General features: G+C 38.3%; 1 pseudogene; it reads left to right on the top strand.

Annotated features, from left to right (window-relative positions):
- Positions 1 to 3059: 3059 nt before the first annotated feature.
- Positions 3060 to 15337, top strand: LOC130428711 (calcium-activated chloride channel regulator 4A-like; annotated as a pseudogene).
- The last annotated feature ends 2858 nt before the right edge of the window (positions 15338 to 18195 follow it).

Here is an 18195-nt window from a genome sequence, read left to right as displayed (position 1 = left end):
TAAACAGCTTGACAAAGATGGCGGAGGAAAAGGATGAGGATGGCTGTAGGTTTAGCAGACAGGTAAAGTTGGGTGTCATCCGCATAACAGTGAAAATGAATGTTATACTTCCTTATAATATAGCCAAGAGGGAGCATATAAATAATGAAAAGAAGCGGGCCCAACACCGAACCCTGGGGAACACCAGTGGTGACTGTAGATATTCTTGAATAAAAACCTTTTAATTGAATACGCTGACTGCGTCCAGATAGATATGACCTAAACCAAGACGAGCAGTGCCAGTAATACCAATGGAAACTAACCTGTCAAAAAGTATCTTATGTGAGACAGTATCAAAGGCAGCGCTCAAGTCAAGAAGGATAAGTATGGTTAGAAGCCCAGAGTCTGCTGCCAACAGTTGATCATTGGTTATTCTGACAAAAGCAGTCTCAGTACTATGGTGGGGACGAAAACCAGATTGGAATTGTTCATACAAGTTATTATTGGAGAGATATTCATGAATCTGAATGGCAACACACTTTTCTATTACCTTAGAAATAGATGGTAAATTTGAAATTGGACAGAAATTGTCAAAATTCAATGGATCACCCCCAGGTTTCTTGAGTATGGTACCTACGCAGCACACCTCACTTTCAGTGTGACTTGCCCCCAAAAGCAAGATTTATATCCTCTTGATATCGTCTGCACCACTGGCAGGAGTCGTATGTACAATCTCTCCGCGTACCTACTCGGCACACTTACACTCTTTCATACACACAATCAGGCACACACATTTCTTGAGATCTGGATACCCTAAAGACTTGGCAACCTGGGGAAATTTCTAACATTAAATTTTGTTCAATTTAGGAGAGGCTTTAAGAGGACAAACGACATTCTGAGTTTACCTTTAGCTGACCGCACAAAACATATACTATAAAGCAAATATGCTCACCTGTTTTAGGGCCCTTTTTTGTGCGATCAGCTTGTCTGGTTCACCCATCACAATCATCAGCCACAGGCCTTCTAACCTGGATCACGTCGGGGTCACCAAATATGTTGTGGCGAATCAGCTTTCCATCTTCAGGAAGAAATCTCAGAGACAAGGGTTCCAAGGTGCCAAGAGTTTAAACTTTATTTGCCCGGGCAAGCAAAGTGGGATATTCAGAGTTCATCTTTGTATTCATACTTTGTAGAATTCATACTTGTATTCAATGTGTCTCATATACAGCTGCTTTGTAACAATGAAAATTGTAAAAAGCGCTATATAAATAAAGTTGAGTTGAGTTGAGTTGAAGTGATCCAACGAATACACATCTGACTTTTCAAGTTGTTATCACAGTTTAAACTAATCATGTGTGCATGATATCATCTTCTTCCAATCAGGTTTCATATGACATCACCTTTTCATTAGCCCGTCACTCTGCGCTCATAGTTCCGGCGTACCATATTAGGATTTAATTGTAGCGTGCACCTCTCAAAAACAGGTGCCTCTTTATCTTGACACTTTTCCGGGGGTTTCGAATGATACATGATTTACACTTGTTTTTATTAAAAATGAGCTCATTGTCATTATTTTATTAGCGTTTAAAGCATTAAATGGTCTGTCTCCTTGCTATATATCTGACATTTGAACTGAATATAGCCCCATTGCTTCTCTTCTGTCATCCAACCAGAGTTTACTGTGTATCCCAAAGTGTAGGTTTAGATCTAGTGTTTATTGTGCTTTTTCTGTTCCTGCCCCCGGACTTTGGAATGCATTGCATTAAAATAAGTTAAGAAATGAAAACGATGTTGTGTTATTACAGAAAACGGCAGCTCCACTATTCCCTTGTATGTCCTTATAGTCGACCTTTCCCCTCACCAAGGAAGAAAATTAGGGAGAAAAACAAACAACGAACGTTATTATCATCTGCAACAGATGGTTGTTGGATAGTTCCTAATTTTTGAATGCCAGCACCTTCAGTATTTCATAAGACTCTTAATAAAAGGACGCTCATGTTTTTAATGTGTTAAGTTTAGATGGGGTACAGCCTCTGTTATTTAACCTGTTTTATTGCCATTGTTTTTGTCATGGTTCTACCATTTCTGTTCAGGCTTTACCAGCCTTGGGGTAGAACCATGATTTCATTTTTAAATTTCAATTATTTGTTCTGCTTGCCACTGTTCTATTTTTAAGTAGCAATTATTAGATTTGCTAGTGAAAAACTTGACTTGGTGGCTTGGTACTTGTGTCATCCTTTTTTGTGTTTCTGCTCTAAAAAAAAAAAATTATGTCCTTTCGAAAACATTTGCTTATTTTATATATTCTTTTAAAATAATTGTATTAATATTTTTTAATTTTATATTTTATTTCAAGCGAACGTGTGTAGCCCAAAGGACAATATTGTGCAATAAGGAGTAAGTTAATAAAGAGCTATGTTCTGTCTTTAATTCTTACAGCAATCCACCATAAATTTATTTCACAGCATGAATAACGTAAAATTACAGTAAATTACTGTCGTCTCAGCTTTTTAGTATTTTTCCGATATTTTACAGAACAATTTTTACAGAGTAGCCTTTAGCAGGCAGTGCACAAGTATTTTTTGTTTTTTTAAATAACACTGGACCAAAAGATTTTGCACTGTTTTTACTACAATTACTTGGTGTAACCAGCCAAGTGCTGGTTTAAATGGATTGAATCTAATCTGATACCTAGTTACCACACATTTATTCTTATTATTACAGTAAGTACATGTACACATTAAGCAGGTTTGCAGTTTGTGTTACATTGTTACTTCTTTACCATCAAGTGTGAGCCTTCACGAGTTTGTTAGAGCTTATAACTGTAATCTTACAGTTATAAGGAAATGATCTGTAAGAAAATATGTTCACACAACAAATTGGGTTGGGCATCCCTTTCTGCAATTCTTCATAGTGATCATGTTTGTTTCTCAATAAGGTTACATTATAGCTCTTTATACCTGACTCGTAAGCTTATTACGATAAAAGGCAGATTCTTCTTATCTATGTCTTTCAAGTCAATTATTGTCTTAACATCTTTAAAATTAGGTTCTGGAGTTTCAGTTAAAAAATATACAGTTATGGACCCAAGAGCTGTTGTCTGGTTGTGGATGCTGCTGTCATCCACCTGCTCTGGAATTAAACTGGAGGGAAATGGATACACTGAAATTTCGGTGGCGATCAGTTCAGCAGTAAAGCAGGACAACTGAATCATTGATAAAATAAAGGTGAATATAAAGAGTTTTCCTCTTATTAATGAACTTTATAAGTAATATTTTGTCCATTGTATTTCCTTCCTATCCATTTTTAAATATTTAATAGAATGATGAATCCAATTTATAAAATGAGGTGTTGGAATATACAGGCATTTAAATTAATAAAACTTAGGATGAATTTAACTGCTTGCATTTGTTATATTTCATTTATTTATTTTTTCTTATTTTATTTTTCAAATAGACATTGTGAGAGAACCAATTCTTTTGACAATGATAGTGTTGTACTGCAAATCTGTAATTGTGATAGCTCTAGAATGAGATTTCAAGCGAGACTTGTATAGACTGTCCTCATTTTGTATAAATACATTTGGAAGTTCATTGTCATTTTATCTATTTTATTGGACAGGAGATGTTTACTGAGGGCTCTCCGTATCTTTTTGAAGCAATGGAGAAAAGGGTCTATTTCAAAGACATTACAATATTAGTACCATCTCACTCGAACAGCACCGATTTTAACAAATCAAGAACAGAATCCTTTGAGAAGGTATGGAAGATTTGGAAGTATTGTCTTGTTTGGACAAAATAAATGTTCAATCACATGTTTCTGACACAAACTGTAAATCCAATGCAGGCCAGAATAAGAATTGACAATCCAGCACGTGGTGATGATCCGTACACTAACCAGTATGAAGATTGTGGATCAGAGAGTCCATACATTCATTTCACCCCAAACTTCCTCCTAGATGATAGTTTCAATCAGATTTATGGATTAAAAGGTCACTATTCATCCATTTATCATGAAATTATTCAAACTATTGTATGTGCTATTTTGATTTTCTGAAATGTTTTTATTTTTTTGTTTGTAGGACCATTGTAGGTTTTGGTTCATGAATGGGCTCATCTGAGATGGGGAGTATATGATGAATACAATGAAGACAAGACATTCTACATTTCTAATGGTGTTCAAGCTACAAGGTTATAAACCAATAATTTACTATCAAAAAGATACCAAATTATTATAATTTAGCAAGGATGACCAACATTGTCTATGTGTTCGTTTATAGATGTAGTAAACAGATTACAGGCCAGTATTACGATTACTCTTCTAGAATTCTTCAGTCGTGTGTCCTTGACCCTCAAACTTCACTACCTACCAAAGAGTCTCAGTTCTTTCCAAACAAACATCAAAACACAAAAAGCTCCATTATGTATTTACCAAGTGTGGCTTCTGTAAGTATTAACTCCAGTGACATTAACAGAAAATAACAATAAGAGTCTTGAGAGAATACTTATAAATATTGATATTTGTGCACATTTTTAAAACAACATTTACTCAAATTGCGTTTTAATATTTTTGTAATTAAGAAAATACATTTTAAATTAGAAAATGAATAAAAGCATTTTCACAAATGATCTTAGAAAACTCTATTTTGAATCTGCAATTTAAAAAAACATTTTTGGTAGTTGCGTTTTGTCGAAAAGATGATCACAGTGGTGCGGCCCCAAACATGCAAAATGAGAAATGTGGAAATAAAGCAACGTGGACAGTAATATTTGAGGATTCTGTGGACAGTGATGCCCTTCAATCTCTAAAACCGCTGCCATCCCCTCCACCAGCAACATCTTTCAATGTTGTGCAGAGAATGCAACGTGTCGTTTGTCTCATCCTTGATGTCTCAGGAAGCATGGGAGTATGTGGCAGTAACATACATTAAACATAAAGTGTGTCATTTTTCCACCATCATTGGCACAACAATTACAGAAATAATGGTTGTATCCAAACAAGGTTCAAACAAATCATCTGCCATTGGAGGTGCACTGTTAATTATGTTAATTTTGTATGTTTGTGTGAAGTGTATAAATAAAACATGTAAATGTTATGTATTTCTTTTTATACCCATCAGGTGATTAAAGCAGATAATAAGGATGCATTAGGAGATTAAATTATTTTTCTTACTGATGGTGAGGCAACAGACAACATCAATGATTGTGCTCCTGCTGCAATACAAAGTGGTGCCATTATACACACTTTGGCTTTGGGTCCTAAGGCTGCCAAAGAACTGCAGGATATAGCGGACAGGACTGGTAAGTGTGTACACAAATTGGGTCCCAGAGATGCAGACACCAAACAACGGATTTATAACTTCTATCACCAACTGGACCACAAGTAGATTTTTAATGGTTATTGGACCACTTATGACCAATATCCTCCCCCATCCCCAGGGTTTGCATAGGCCACCAAAACGTTGACGTTGAGTTCCACAATCTATGTATTTTTTCAATTGGCTTAAAAATTTCAGCCAGGGTATTTGTCTGTGAGTGAATGCATTAAAAGTCAATCATATGCAAATTTCTCTTTTGTTCCATTTTGAAATTAGATGGTAAATTTATCATAGCAACTGATGATATCACCTCCAATCTGTAAGTGGATGCATTTGCTTCACTTACAATACCAACTGGAGATTACACGAAAGAACCAGTTCAGGTTTGGCAAGTTCATTACCCATTTTATGACTTATATATTGTATGTATATGTAAGGCAGTGTATTGAGTTGCCCACCAGATGTCCCCATAGCAATGTTCCAAGTGCCGTTCGCGCTATTTTGAGCTTTTTGATGTACCGTAGTGGTGATAACATGAGTAGTGTGCCATCTTTTCTTCAGATCATGTTATCAACACTACAGGTAAGCCACGTTAACGTTAGTGGAAAAGGGCAAATGTAAAATATATTTTTTGTTATCGCACTGAAGTTCATTTTATTGAGATATTTGTGTTATAAACTGCTAACAATCTAAATGCAGAGTAATCTAGAGAATTAAAATCTTTTGTTTTTCCTTTTAAATGTGATTTATACATGTTGGCTAATGCAAAGCTGCGTATGATGATATAAGCAGCACGAGCTTGCTGTCGAATTGCCTGTGCATTGAAATGTACTTTGTTAGTTTGAAACTTAAGTGAGTTCATGTTATCAACACTACAGTTTCCGTGCTGTGGAATAAACGGTCGAGCCACGATCCCGAACCCCTTATTGTCTGAATCCCCGCTCTATACCACCACCACCACCCACCCACCCACAAACACAACACAACGCAGAGTAGCAGAGGCGGTGCTAGGGCCCAGTAAGCGCGAGGAGAGAGAGAAAGAGGGTTACATATATACACTTTATATTGTACGTGTTCATGTGTTCTTTTTATTGTACGCTTACAGCTGGAGAGTACGGGAAAGACAACAGCTGACTGGTTCAATGGAACAGTGTCAGTGGATTCGACCATCGGTAACAAAACCGGCTTTTTAATCATATATGAACTCAGTGCACCTACTGCATATATACAGACGCCAAATGGGTCCGACCACAGTCAAGCAGATATGAGCAAAGACACTCACACTAAAAATTCCAGGATCTGCAGAGGTATGACGACTTTAATAGCAATACAGGGGTTATGGCTGAAGTTTATTGTTCAAACCATAAGATTTAAGCATAAGTGTTTCCGTGCATAATAAAAAGGCATTGAGGCCAAATGTTCAAAATAATCATTAACAAAAAGTTTTGAAACAAAATTATTCAAAATTAATTATTTTTCATGAATAATTTAGATAAGTGTTATCCTTAAGACAAAGTCTTAAAAGGTTTGTGTGATCTATGTTGTATTTGTTAGTCTGGAGACTGGAAGTACAGTATTCTGAGTGTACAACTTCAATCTTTGACAATAACAGTAACCAGTCAAGCAGCTCGCTCTGATGTTCCTCCTATCATAGTCAAAGCACATGTGAATCAGCAGGTGATCAGTGGCAGTAAACCGGTGATTGTGTTTGCTGAGGTTAGTCAGAAATTAAGCATCAGCGTTAGTTCCGGCAGGCCTTGTAGTCAAGCTTGGTTATCAGCTGATCACAACCCTAACCCAGCCCATCAGCCGATCTGATACGTTCTCTCAATTGGGCGCCCTATTTAAATATCGGTTCAGGCAAGCCTGCCTCACTGCTTCTAATGCTTGCTGCTCTACCAAGCGATTTTTTTTCCTTAGCGTTTCCCTTCGCAATGAGGTTATTCATTTTTTGGATTTTACTCACCCGATTCCTCAAAATGTTTTTCGCCGCAAATGACGAAGATCCGTAACACTTCGAATCCATCGAAGAAACAACATCCCATCCATGCAGAGGATGTCACCCAAGAGGAGAGCACTGTTCCAGTCCGTCGGAGCTCTCGCTTGGCAAGCAAATCCTCCAGCCTTCCCAGCATTAATGATTGGCCACTGCCTAAGATATTGGAGACATTGTATAAGAGCAATGTTCCGGTTCCGACGGGAGCTACTCACAAAGATTTGTTCATTCTATTCTGTGAGAACGTCGACATGTCTTCGACACAATTGCTTATACCTCCTCCTTTATCCAGCAAGAAAAACACCCATAAGATAAAAAATTCCGAACCCGCACCCACTCCAGCTGAGGCTTACGTTACACCTAAACGGTCAGCTGGTCCCGCCGGTTTAGCCCGAACAATCCACTCGACGGCCCAAAGCAACGATCCAGTGTTGTCAGCATTGTCCAGTATCCAGTCTTCGCTCTCCGACATGAACTCCAGAATTCAGGCTCTAGAATCAGGTTCAAAAACCCGCGATCTGGCAGATCCCCATTTCCACGGTCCGTCAACATCGCAATTCACATCGGCGAGATTGCTGCAACCCTCGGCTCCTGATCAGGATGATGACGTCATTCCAATGGCCATCTCGCAGAGGATGGGAGGTGCAGTTCCCGTGTCCACCGGCTCTCCATTTTTTTTTTCAGGCTGCTGTAATTTCTCATCAGCTGGGAAGCCAAATCCTAGCAGGTAACGATATCAACCTTATTAAAATATTACTGGGCTCAGAATCATGCGACAGACGTGTTGTAGATTGCGGCGATGTATCATTTACGCTTAAAGACTGTTACTCCAACAAATACAGTTAAAGACCTAGGCGTTATATTAGACGGCAACCTGTCATTTAAAAAATCACATCTCAAATATCAGAAAATCAGCCTTCTTCCACCTTAGAAATGTTGCCAAATTACAAAATATTTTATGTGTTGCTGACGCAGAAAAGCTTATTCATGCATTTGTTACCTCACGATTTTTCATGACTATTGTAATGCTCTACTTAGTGGTTGTCCTGTATCATCGATAAACAAACTACAGTTAGTTCAGAATGCTGCTGCCAGAGTTCTTACTAGGTCAAGAAAATACGATCACATAACCGCAGTTTTATCATCGCTTCACTGGCTACCCATTAAGTATCGTATTGATTTTAAAATCGTTTTAATTACTTACAAAGCCCTGAACGGTTTAGCCCCTACTTACTTAACCAAGCTTTTATCCCGTTACAACCCATCACGCTCTCTAAGATCTCAAAATTTAGGATTTTTGATAACACCTAGAATAACTAAATCCACCAAAGGGGGTCGAACTTTCTCATACGTAGCACCTAAACTCTGGAATAGCCTTCCTGATACTATTCGAGGGTCCGACACACTCTCCCAATTTAAATCTAGATTAAAGACACATCTTTTCAGCCAAGCTATCACTTAATGCATAGTTATTGAACAGCAGCTACGCTAATCATTCTCTTTATTCTCTTTCTGCCTCTGCCTCGGGAGGCCCATCCCGAGGTAGGAAGAAGTTACACCATGTCCAGACGACCGACAGATGCCCATCCCCAATTTGAGATTATGCCAGCTACAGCTGCAGACTGACTGACCATCCCAGCTCCATCCAAGGCAATTCCACCACCAGCCAAGAGAAATATGACCATCAGACCATCCCAGCTCAGACCAATACACCCCAAACCAAGAGCAAAGACGGATTATTTGTCTTATTAATGCTGAAGTTACAATATTTGGTATTAAATGCTAAAATTGTAATCACATGTCATCAGTTTGCGTGCAGCTATGACACATCAGAGGGGATCTGGCCGTCCCGGCTGAGCCTGGTTCAATCATGGGAGTTTGGGTTCCTCGCCACAGCATGGCAGTGTTGGCCTGCTCACCGGGAGAGTGCATTTATTTATTTATCTAGAAATTAGATATAATTTATTAGAATGATCTTACTCGTTGTATAAATACTATGCACTGTGCTGTGTTTTACCTTTTCTGTTTTTCCTGTTTGCCCCTGTAAAGCTGCTTTGAAACAATACACATTGTGAAAAGCGCTATATAAATAAACTTGAATTGAAAGACAGCGACCCCCGACTTTCAAAGACACTAACTCTAGCGGAATTTAATGTGGCATTCGGAGCATACAGAGATGTCATATGCGAAGTTTATCCTGCTCATAGGGCAGAGTTGGACACGTATTTTGCCATTATATCCGACCTTGCTCTGACCTATGGTGGAACTCTCTTCTATGAGTATCATAAATCCTTCTCCCCTAAATCCGCCATGTAAATTCAGCGATTCAATCAAAGACTGGACTGGTCGGTAGTCGATTTGGCCCTCATCAGCAGACATGTCTGGCACTGGTCACCAAGCTCTTTCCTGCTCGATTTGTGGCTCTCACACATCCAATCTGTACCCAAAAACTGTGTCCCTGCAACCATCTGGCCAAAGTCCCAAGCCTGGTGATTCTAAGGTGATGCCATTTGCAACTCCATTGTGCTACAATTTTAATGAAAATTTTTGCAAATTCTATAGTTGTAAATACATTCATGCTTGTAGTTATTGCGGGGAGGGTCATCCAAAATCAGTTTGCCCAAGACAAACTCACTTTCTGAGGAAGGAGAAAAAGAAATAAAACCTTCAACTCAAGAGCATTGAGAAATCCTCCTAATCGCTGTTTTGTCAATTATTTATTAACTGGTCTCGTCCATGGTTTTTTTTGCAGGATTATTTCTGTTACCCAAGTCCTCTTTTGCCTGCAATATTTTGCTTCCTGCTTCTAACGAACCCGAAGTAGTAGATTTATTGTTAGAGAAGGAGGTTCAGAAAGGTTTTATGATCAGGCCGTTTGATACATCCCCCTTCACAACCCTTAGAATTAATCCCAAAGGAATCGCTACCAGTAGATATTCTGGAAAAAAGCGATTAATTATTGATCTCTCCGCCCCTCACAATGACAATACTCCAAGTAGCAACAGGCTTATTCCTTCCGCTCCTTTTTCTCCTTTACGCCTCCGTTGATGATGCAATTAAATTCATTAAGCAAGCAGGGAGAGGTGCTTGGCTAGCCAAGGCGGATATCTCAGACGCCTTTAAAATCATGCCCTTACATCCATCACAGTGGCATTTATTTGGTGTTAAATGGAGAAACCAATTGTTTTTTTCGGTGAGGCTTACCTTCGGCTGTCGCAGCAGTCCAAAAATATTCAATTCACTGTCAGAAGCGTTGTGTTGGATTCTTCTCAACAACTCCAAATTGCCGTTCGTGCTTCACTTTTTAGACGATTTTTGCTAGTAGATTATCCACAACCACACTCCAAGCCAGATCGCTGTATATCGGCACTTAAATGCACATTCTACTACCTAGGGATTCCCCTCTCTGAGGAAAAAATGGTAGGTCCCCTCAAAGTCATCCAGTTTCTTGGCATCACTTTGGATTCCAATCTCATGCAAGCCTCTCTTCCCATGGAAAAATTAAATCGCATAAGAGAAGTTATGAGAAAAGAGATTTGCTATCGTTGTTAGGCCACCTCAATTTTGCCATGCAAATTATTCCCCAGGGCAGGTCCTTGATAGCAAGGCTTCTTGACCTTTTCAAGTCTGTCAAGGATCTTAAGGATATAGTTATCCTAGATGCAGGCTGCAGATCAGATCTCAGCTTCTGGTCTTTGCTCATCGACAATTGGAACGGCATCTCCTTTTTCTATAATGACGACCTTGAGTCTTCCGCAGCCCTTAAATTGTACACAGATGCTGCGCCTTCCGTCGGTTTCGGTGGGGTCTTTAATGGTCAATGGTTTGCTAGCACGTGGCCAAATGAGCTGCAACATGCACCAGATGAAATTTTGTCAACTGCTCTGTGGGAACTATATCCTATCATAATAGCCTGCATTTTATGGGGTAAATACTTGGCTAGGAAACAAATCCTTTTCTTTTGTGACATGAGTCACGGTCTATATAATTAACAAGGGTCGATCCTCAGTGCCACTCATAAATAGGTTTTTTAGGCGCCTCACTTGGTCATCAGTCATCGGTAACTTCAAATTTCAGGCAGCTCACATTCCAGGCTTAAACAATCAATATGCTGCATCTTTGTCTCGATTTGAATTTCAGAAATTCCCTTTTCCAAGCCCCTGAAGCAGCTCCATCCAGCCTGGTCTGCCCCTCTTTTAGCCAAACCATACTAGATAAGACACAACCCTTCAATCCTATCTGCACTCTGCAGCTCGCTATATGCGTAAAGGTCTAGCTAAATCCACATTTAAAATGTACGACTCTGCTTGGTTTCACTTCAGTTCCTTCTGTGCCACATTTTCTGTATCTGTTCTTCCAGTTGACATTTCATGTGTCAGTGCTTTTATTGTTCATTGTTTTGAATCGAGAAAAATGCAGCCTTCTAGTATAAAAAATATGATTGCCGGCATCCAGTTCCACCTGCGCTGCCTGGATCCGTCCACCATCAGCCTATTAGGAAATTCATCAATTCGTCTTCTGCTAAATGGTCTCAAAAGAGAAAAACCCCAAGCCAATGATAAGCGTCTCCCTTTTACACTGTCACTCTTACGAAAGATGATATCACTGCTAAGAGAAGGGTGCTTTGGGCCTTATTTTGATGTATTGCTGGAAACTGTTTTGCTCACGGCATTCTATGGTTTTCTTAGAGGTGGGGAGTTTACTACTCTCACAGATTCTTTCAATCTATCACATGACCTAACAGTTCTAGATGTATCAATCTATGCTCAACACTTCAACTTATTTCTAAAACATTCAAAAACGGATAGAAACTAGGAAGGAACTGTCGTATTCATCTCTGAAAGTAACACTGCATTTTGTCCTTTGTCTTCCATGTTGGCCTACCTAAAAAAACGTTCACATGCTGGTCCGAAAGACTCATTTTTGCCACAGAGGAAGGAACGCCTGTTTCCAGGCGCTGGTTCCTCACCCATCTTCGTCTGCTTTGCCAATATTGCGGGCTTCCTCGGGACCGCTATACTGCACATTCGCTGCGCAGCGGTGCCGCAACAGCAGCGGCTTCTTCCACCACTGTTTCCACTTTGAAGGCCATGGGACGATGGTCCTCAGCCGCTTACGCACACTATCTTCGACCTGATCCTCGAGCCATCCTCGAGGCTCAAAAAGCTATGAGTGCAGCTCTTTAATTTGTGGCAAAAATAACAAAATTTACAGCTTCAGCTATATCGGGCCTCAGTGGCGTTGCTAGGCCCTTTTTAGGGGAGATAAAGTCCCCCCTAAAGTTCTAGCTCAGCCCCCCTAAAATATTGTGTGTAATGTAATCTGTACAAGAATTCGAGATCGCTTTATAGCCCCCTTTAAAACTCTTATTATGAAAACGGCGTTAGGCTGCGTTATTTAGCGCATTCTTCAGTTCACACAGTAGCACATTGGAGTTAACGTCATTAGCAGTAACGTTATAAGGTGTGTTCATTAACATGACGTCTGCATTTTTGCCATTCTTTGTTATAAATGCATCTTAATATGATGTGGAAGCGATACAAGACCCTTTCCCATCCACTGTTTAAAAGTTTTATGTGCGTTCACCCCTCGTTAACTATTTGTTAACTTTACCTCAAGCCAAATGAAAGCACCAAACACCAATGACAGCATACTTCCACGATCAAGATGATATTGTAGCGCACAGAAAGTGTCATTAATGATGATGTGCTATAGTTATAGAGAGTTGACGGTAGTTTTGACAGCTCCGGAAAGAGGACGGGCAGAGTTACTGTAGATCAGCCCGGTGCGGCAGTGTTATTCATTGTTCTGAGTTCCGAGGAAATAAAAGTGTACAGAAGCTCTATGTCGTTTTTCAGACGCTTCAGTATTTTTATCATTAATTGAAAACATATTGTGGAGGTAATAGATGAACACACAGTCATGCAGAGAGTGACAGCGCTAGTGCTAATCAGAATGAATGGCCGGGAAACATATTAAGTTATTCTTACTAAATAATAAATCAGCAGTTGATTGTGATATTTATTTTATGGATTTGTGGCTGTTGTCACTTTGAAATATAAATGTTGCAGATTGACCGATTAATGTGCTATTCATTTGAATAACAATAATTTGTATTTATGCTTTTCTGCATATTCTTTCTTAATTATTTATTTTAGTAACGTATACAATATGTGGTGATTAGAACGTATTTTATAAATATTGCTACACTTCTTATGCTCTTGCAAATCAGTCAACTCCCCTCAGATCTATTCATTCGGCAGATGCTTTTAGCCATATGAATAAAGTCGAGGATCAAGCGATAGTCTGGGAAGGCAGTAACATGAGAAATGCAATAAATCTAGTTTCAGAGACCGCTCATTTTGTTCCTCTGCTGGCTCTCCGAGGTTTGCCTCGGAAGAGGATTGCCTTGTATGGTTTTGTTTTGGGGGGTTGAGCTGCTCTCCCAGCTAAACCGGGAGAGTCACCCCATATTCTCTCAATTGGGCGCCCTATTTAAATATCGGTTCAGGCAAGCCTGCCTCACTGCTTCTAATGCATGCTGCTCTAAACCCACCACCTCCCCAGCTCCTCCTTTAATTTTACTTGATCGACCGTACTCTGCTGTCCTTTTTTTTTTGCACACTCTGTTCTCAGGGGGGTTGAGCTGCTCTCCCAGCTAAACCGGGAGAGTCACCCCAGATGCTGCTGTTGCTGCTTCCCCATCTTACTTCTCATGGAGCTCATGAAAAGGATGGGGAATTTAGAACAGAGCCATACCACCAAATGTAAATTAAGCAAATCTGCCAAATAAAAGATTATTTGTCTTCAATTTTTACTTGGGTTTTTCTTGACTTGAAAGGTCCTGACTGATTTACAGACCTGTAATAAATGCTGAAGTGAAGGCCACACTGGAATCAGAAACTTGGACAATGCAACAATTAGACCTACTGGATAATGGAGCAGGTAAATTACCCATAATCCTTTTTCAAGCACACACACATGCTAAAATATAAATAAACAAACTGTAAATCTTCATCTGTTACAGGAGCTGATGCTTTCAAAAATGAAGGGATCTATTATAGATATTTCACGAAGTTAGTAAAAGGCAGAATCAGCTTGAAAGTGAGAGTGAAGAATAAAGACGGACAATCCAGATTTACTGTCCACAGAAAGAGTGGCGCTCTATATGTACCTGGATACGTGTTGGATGGTAAACTATGACATCATCAATATTGTGCAATGTTGCTTGAAACCGGCAGTAGTTCTAGTGATATTGTGAAATGTGGCATTGCATGGCATCGTTTTCATTTCACTTTTTAGATAACGTAGAGCTGAACCCTCCGAAGCCTCCGGTTCCTGAACAACCACTTGTTGAAGGAAACTTTAGCAGAACAGCCACTGGAGAAAGTTTTCAGGTTACTACTTCAGAACCACCAAATTATCCTCCAAACAAAATCACAGATCTTAATGCAGAAATCCAGGAGAACACAGTCCTTCTCATCTGTACAGCTCCTGGTGAAGACTTAGACCAGGGAACAGGTAAAAACATTTTGCTATAATAATTGTTTATAAAAGTTTTTTTTTTATTGTGTAACTTAATCTTGAGTGCTGAAATAAATATATTAAAATAACAGTCACCTTATTGTGCTTTAAACTTTTTATATATAAATTTCGTTTAAGCTAAATCCTATGAGATCAGATGGAGCGATGACATTGAAATGCTTCGAATGAACTTCAGCAAATCTTCATTAGTCAGCACATCTGCCGCCTCATCTAAGGAGGCTGGATCAGTAGAACATCACTCATTTAATATGACAATTGAGAATGGTACCACACTCTTCTTTGCTCTTCGCTCTGATGACAAAGCTGATGCAATATCTGAAATATCCAACATTGCTCAAGTATCAAAGATCCTGCCTGCTCCCAACCCACCAGGATTCTAAAATCCGGGCCTGAATTTGACAGTAATTATCATTTCAGTTTGTGTAGCAGTTATAGTGGTTTGTTTGATTATTGCTGTAACAGCATGGGCACTGAAACGAAGAAAACATGTTGATGCTTAGACATTAACAATCTAATGCAAACTATTGCCAAAATCAGAAGAACAGAAGAACAAAACAAGAATATACTTTAGAAAATGTAAAACCTAAAAAAAATTTACTGTACTGGTGTTTTACTTATTTTATGACTCTTAATTCTTATTTCTGTACTGCAAAAGTTTGATTTGATTAAATTTTCTTCAATGTTAAGTGAGTTGGATGTTTTTCTTGGATAATGTTTTTTTCTGTTTTCAAGAAAAATCTGACAAAAATATAAACCATTACAGTTAGTAGTCTATAAAAGGCAACAAGATAAAACTGTTTAAAAATTAAACAGAAAATGCTTATCAAAAATAAAACACATGAATAAATGTAACAAGAACAATGACAGTATAACAATTTATAAACCTGCTTTCAGCTCACCAGTTCTGTTGCCTTAGACACAGGAGAGACTTAAAAATGATTTTAAGGCAGAAAATGCCTTTTAAGGTTTTTTAACTTTCATCATATAATACACAATAATAATACATTCATTTTAATAAAGAAGTAAACACTTTTTTTTTTAAATGACAGTACTGTTAAACGAGCAATGGAAAAAAAAATTTCCCAAATGTGCAAGCTTATACAAGGTGGAAACATTGTTTTGGAGGAGTGCTCTACCGTGGCACTCCCCATAGCGATCGTGTTGCAGCGTTGCAAGTAGCACGCTCTGCTGTGGTGGAAATACACCGTCACTCTTACTCTTAAAACATGAATATTCATGAAATATTTTAAATGATTCATGATTACTCTGCTGCATATGTTTACACAAAAAAACTAGAATTACATGCAGTATATTTTTGCTAAAATACAATTCTTAAAATAAAATCACTTTTATCTTTTCATTAACAATCATATACTATGCCTACACTACTAATAAAATATATGCATCAAAAGCATCAAATGCTTTTATTCTAGAATGAGTTGTCATGTAATTAACTCACCTAATTAATACTGTATTAAAAAAATGGCAATTTAACCACATACACTTGAATAAAATATGAAACAAAATGTATATTTTAAATGTCACTGATTAATGCAAATAAACAATTATCAAGTGGGGCACAGTTCAGAGAAGAATATATTAGAAAGACATTGACAGGTGACATTAAATTGACTCCCTTTTTACGCTGCTATTATAACATGTTTTATTCATTTAGTTCTGAAAAAGTAGGATTCACTTAGAGAAAAGCAGGTTTCAGCAAATAATGTATCATAGAGTACAGATTAAAAAGATGAATAATACATTTTTCTGATGTTATCCTTTGCAAGCATACCTAGAGTTACAATGTCAAGACCAATCTTCTGCATATAAGTAGAACAGAAAGTCTCGTATTGTCACAAAAACTGTATAATCCAAACACATATGAAAAAAGTAGAATCCCAAAGATAGTTAAGTAATAATTGAAAATGATAAACCAGGAGCAGACACATATAGCTTTCCATTAACACATAAAAACAATACTGGACAATGAACTAAATGAACAGACAGGCTTTAATAGGGGAACAAAATCAGTTAAAACAGAATCAGGTGAGATACTTATTAACTGACAAGGAAATTAGGCACAGAAGACAAAACCAGAACAATCGAAACTAAGGAAAGACGTGACACTTATAGCTCTATTGTGCATGTGAGCTGTCTTCTCAGCGACACCAGTTTTTATTTAAAAATTGTAAAGAATAGTTATATTGATGACCAACTTAAGCGTGGATGTCAACTGGCCTGGCTCAGTGGATGAATCTGTGTTCTGTCAGTGCTTGAGAGGTAAAGTATGGGAACAAAACAGAACACTTGGATTGTGGAAAAGAAACCCTAAGTACAATTTTCCCTTTTCTAAGACAGGGCGATTAATGGCCTGTTGGTTGCGGATAGCCATGCAGATGTTTTTGCAGAGTTCTCTGCTATGACCACAGAACCACTTTAGTGTGGCCTCACTTAAACCAGTGTCAGGATGGTTATGACCCAAATAATTAAAATTGTATGCTTCAGCTGACCAGTCAGTTGGGACCAGCCATCAATGACATCAATATGACTCTCCAATTTTTTTATTGTTTGTTAAATGGCTAAATAGAGGAAGTAAATTCTATATTGATATATATGAATAGTGTTTATACTGCTGCTTAATTATATGAGATTACATACTGACATCTGTTTTCCACCTGTTTTATCTTAAATTTGTTTTATTAATTAACAATCCAGCACCTTAAGAGTGCACTGAGAGGGTTGCAGGATTCTTAAAAGGCCCTGACAAAGTTTTACAAACAAATATGATCTGTAAGGTTAGATTAGGTATGTAATTTAAAGGTTCTGTGTGTAAATTTCAGAGGCCACTATTGGCGATGTAGGAAATTGCAACATACAGCTCCTCTACCCCCCTCTCCCTTCCATTAGAGAGGCTACGGTTGCCGTCACAGGACAAAAGGGTTCCGTAAATGATAGCGGCCATTATCGGTGGTGTTGATAATTGCAATCTACGTATCACAGGCGAACAACAGACTGAATTGACGGACACAGGACAGAGATGTCGTTGTTTGAGACAGAAGAGAGTAACCTTTGCAAGTCAAGTGACGAGGTTTATTTACAAAGAAAAATAATTAAATTAAATTTACTTAATTCATCATTTACTCTAATCGTTATAGTGAATATTATTGTTACTTGTTAACATTGTGTCAGTGATTTATTCGCTTATTTTGCATAGCATTTTTTGGCACGGTAACTTGGTTCGTAATTTACAGCCTATTGAAATAGCTTGCTAATGCTAAAGGCGTGTAATCTAACCGGGAAAGTCTTAGCAGACGTTTTTCTTATCATCACAGAGTCAATCAGAGGACTTAACACAGGT

Source organism: Triplophysa dalaica, chromosome 9, assembly GCF_015846415.1.
Source record: "Triplophysa dalaica isolate WHDGS20190420 chromosome 9, ASM1584641v1, whole genome shotgun sequence".
Lineage (NCBI taxonomy): Eukaryota > Metazoa > Chordata > Actinopteri > Cypriniformes > Nemacheilidae > Triplophysa > Triplophysa dalaica.
The sequence above is the reverse complement of the archived record's forward strand: the minus strand, read 5'-3'. Positions and strand labels throughout refer to the sequence as shown.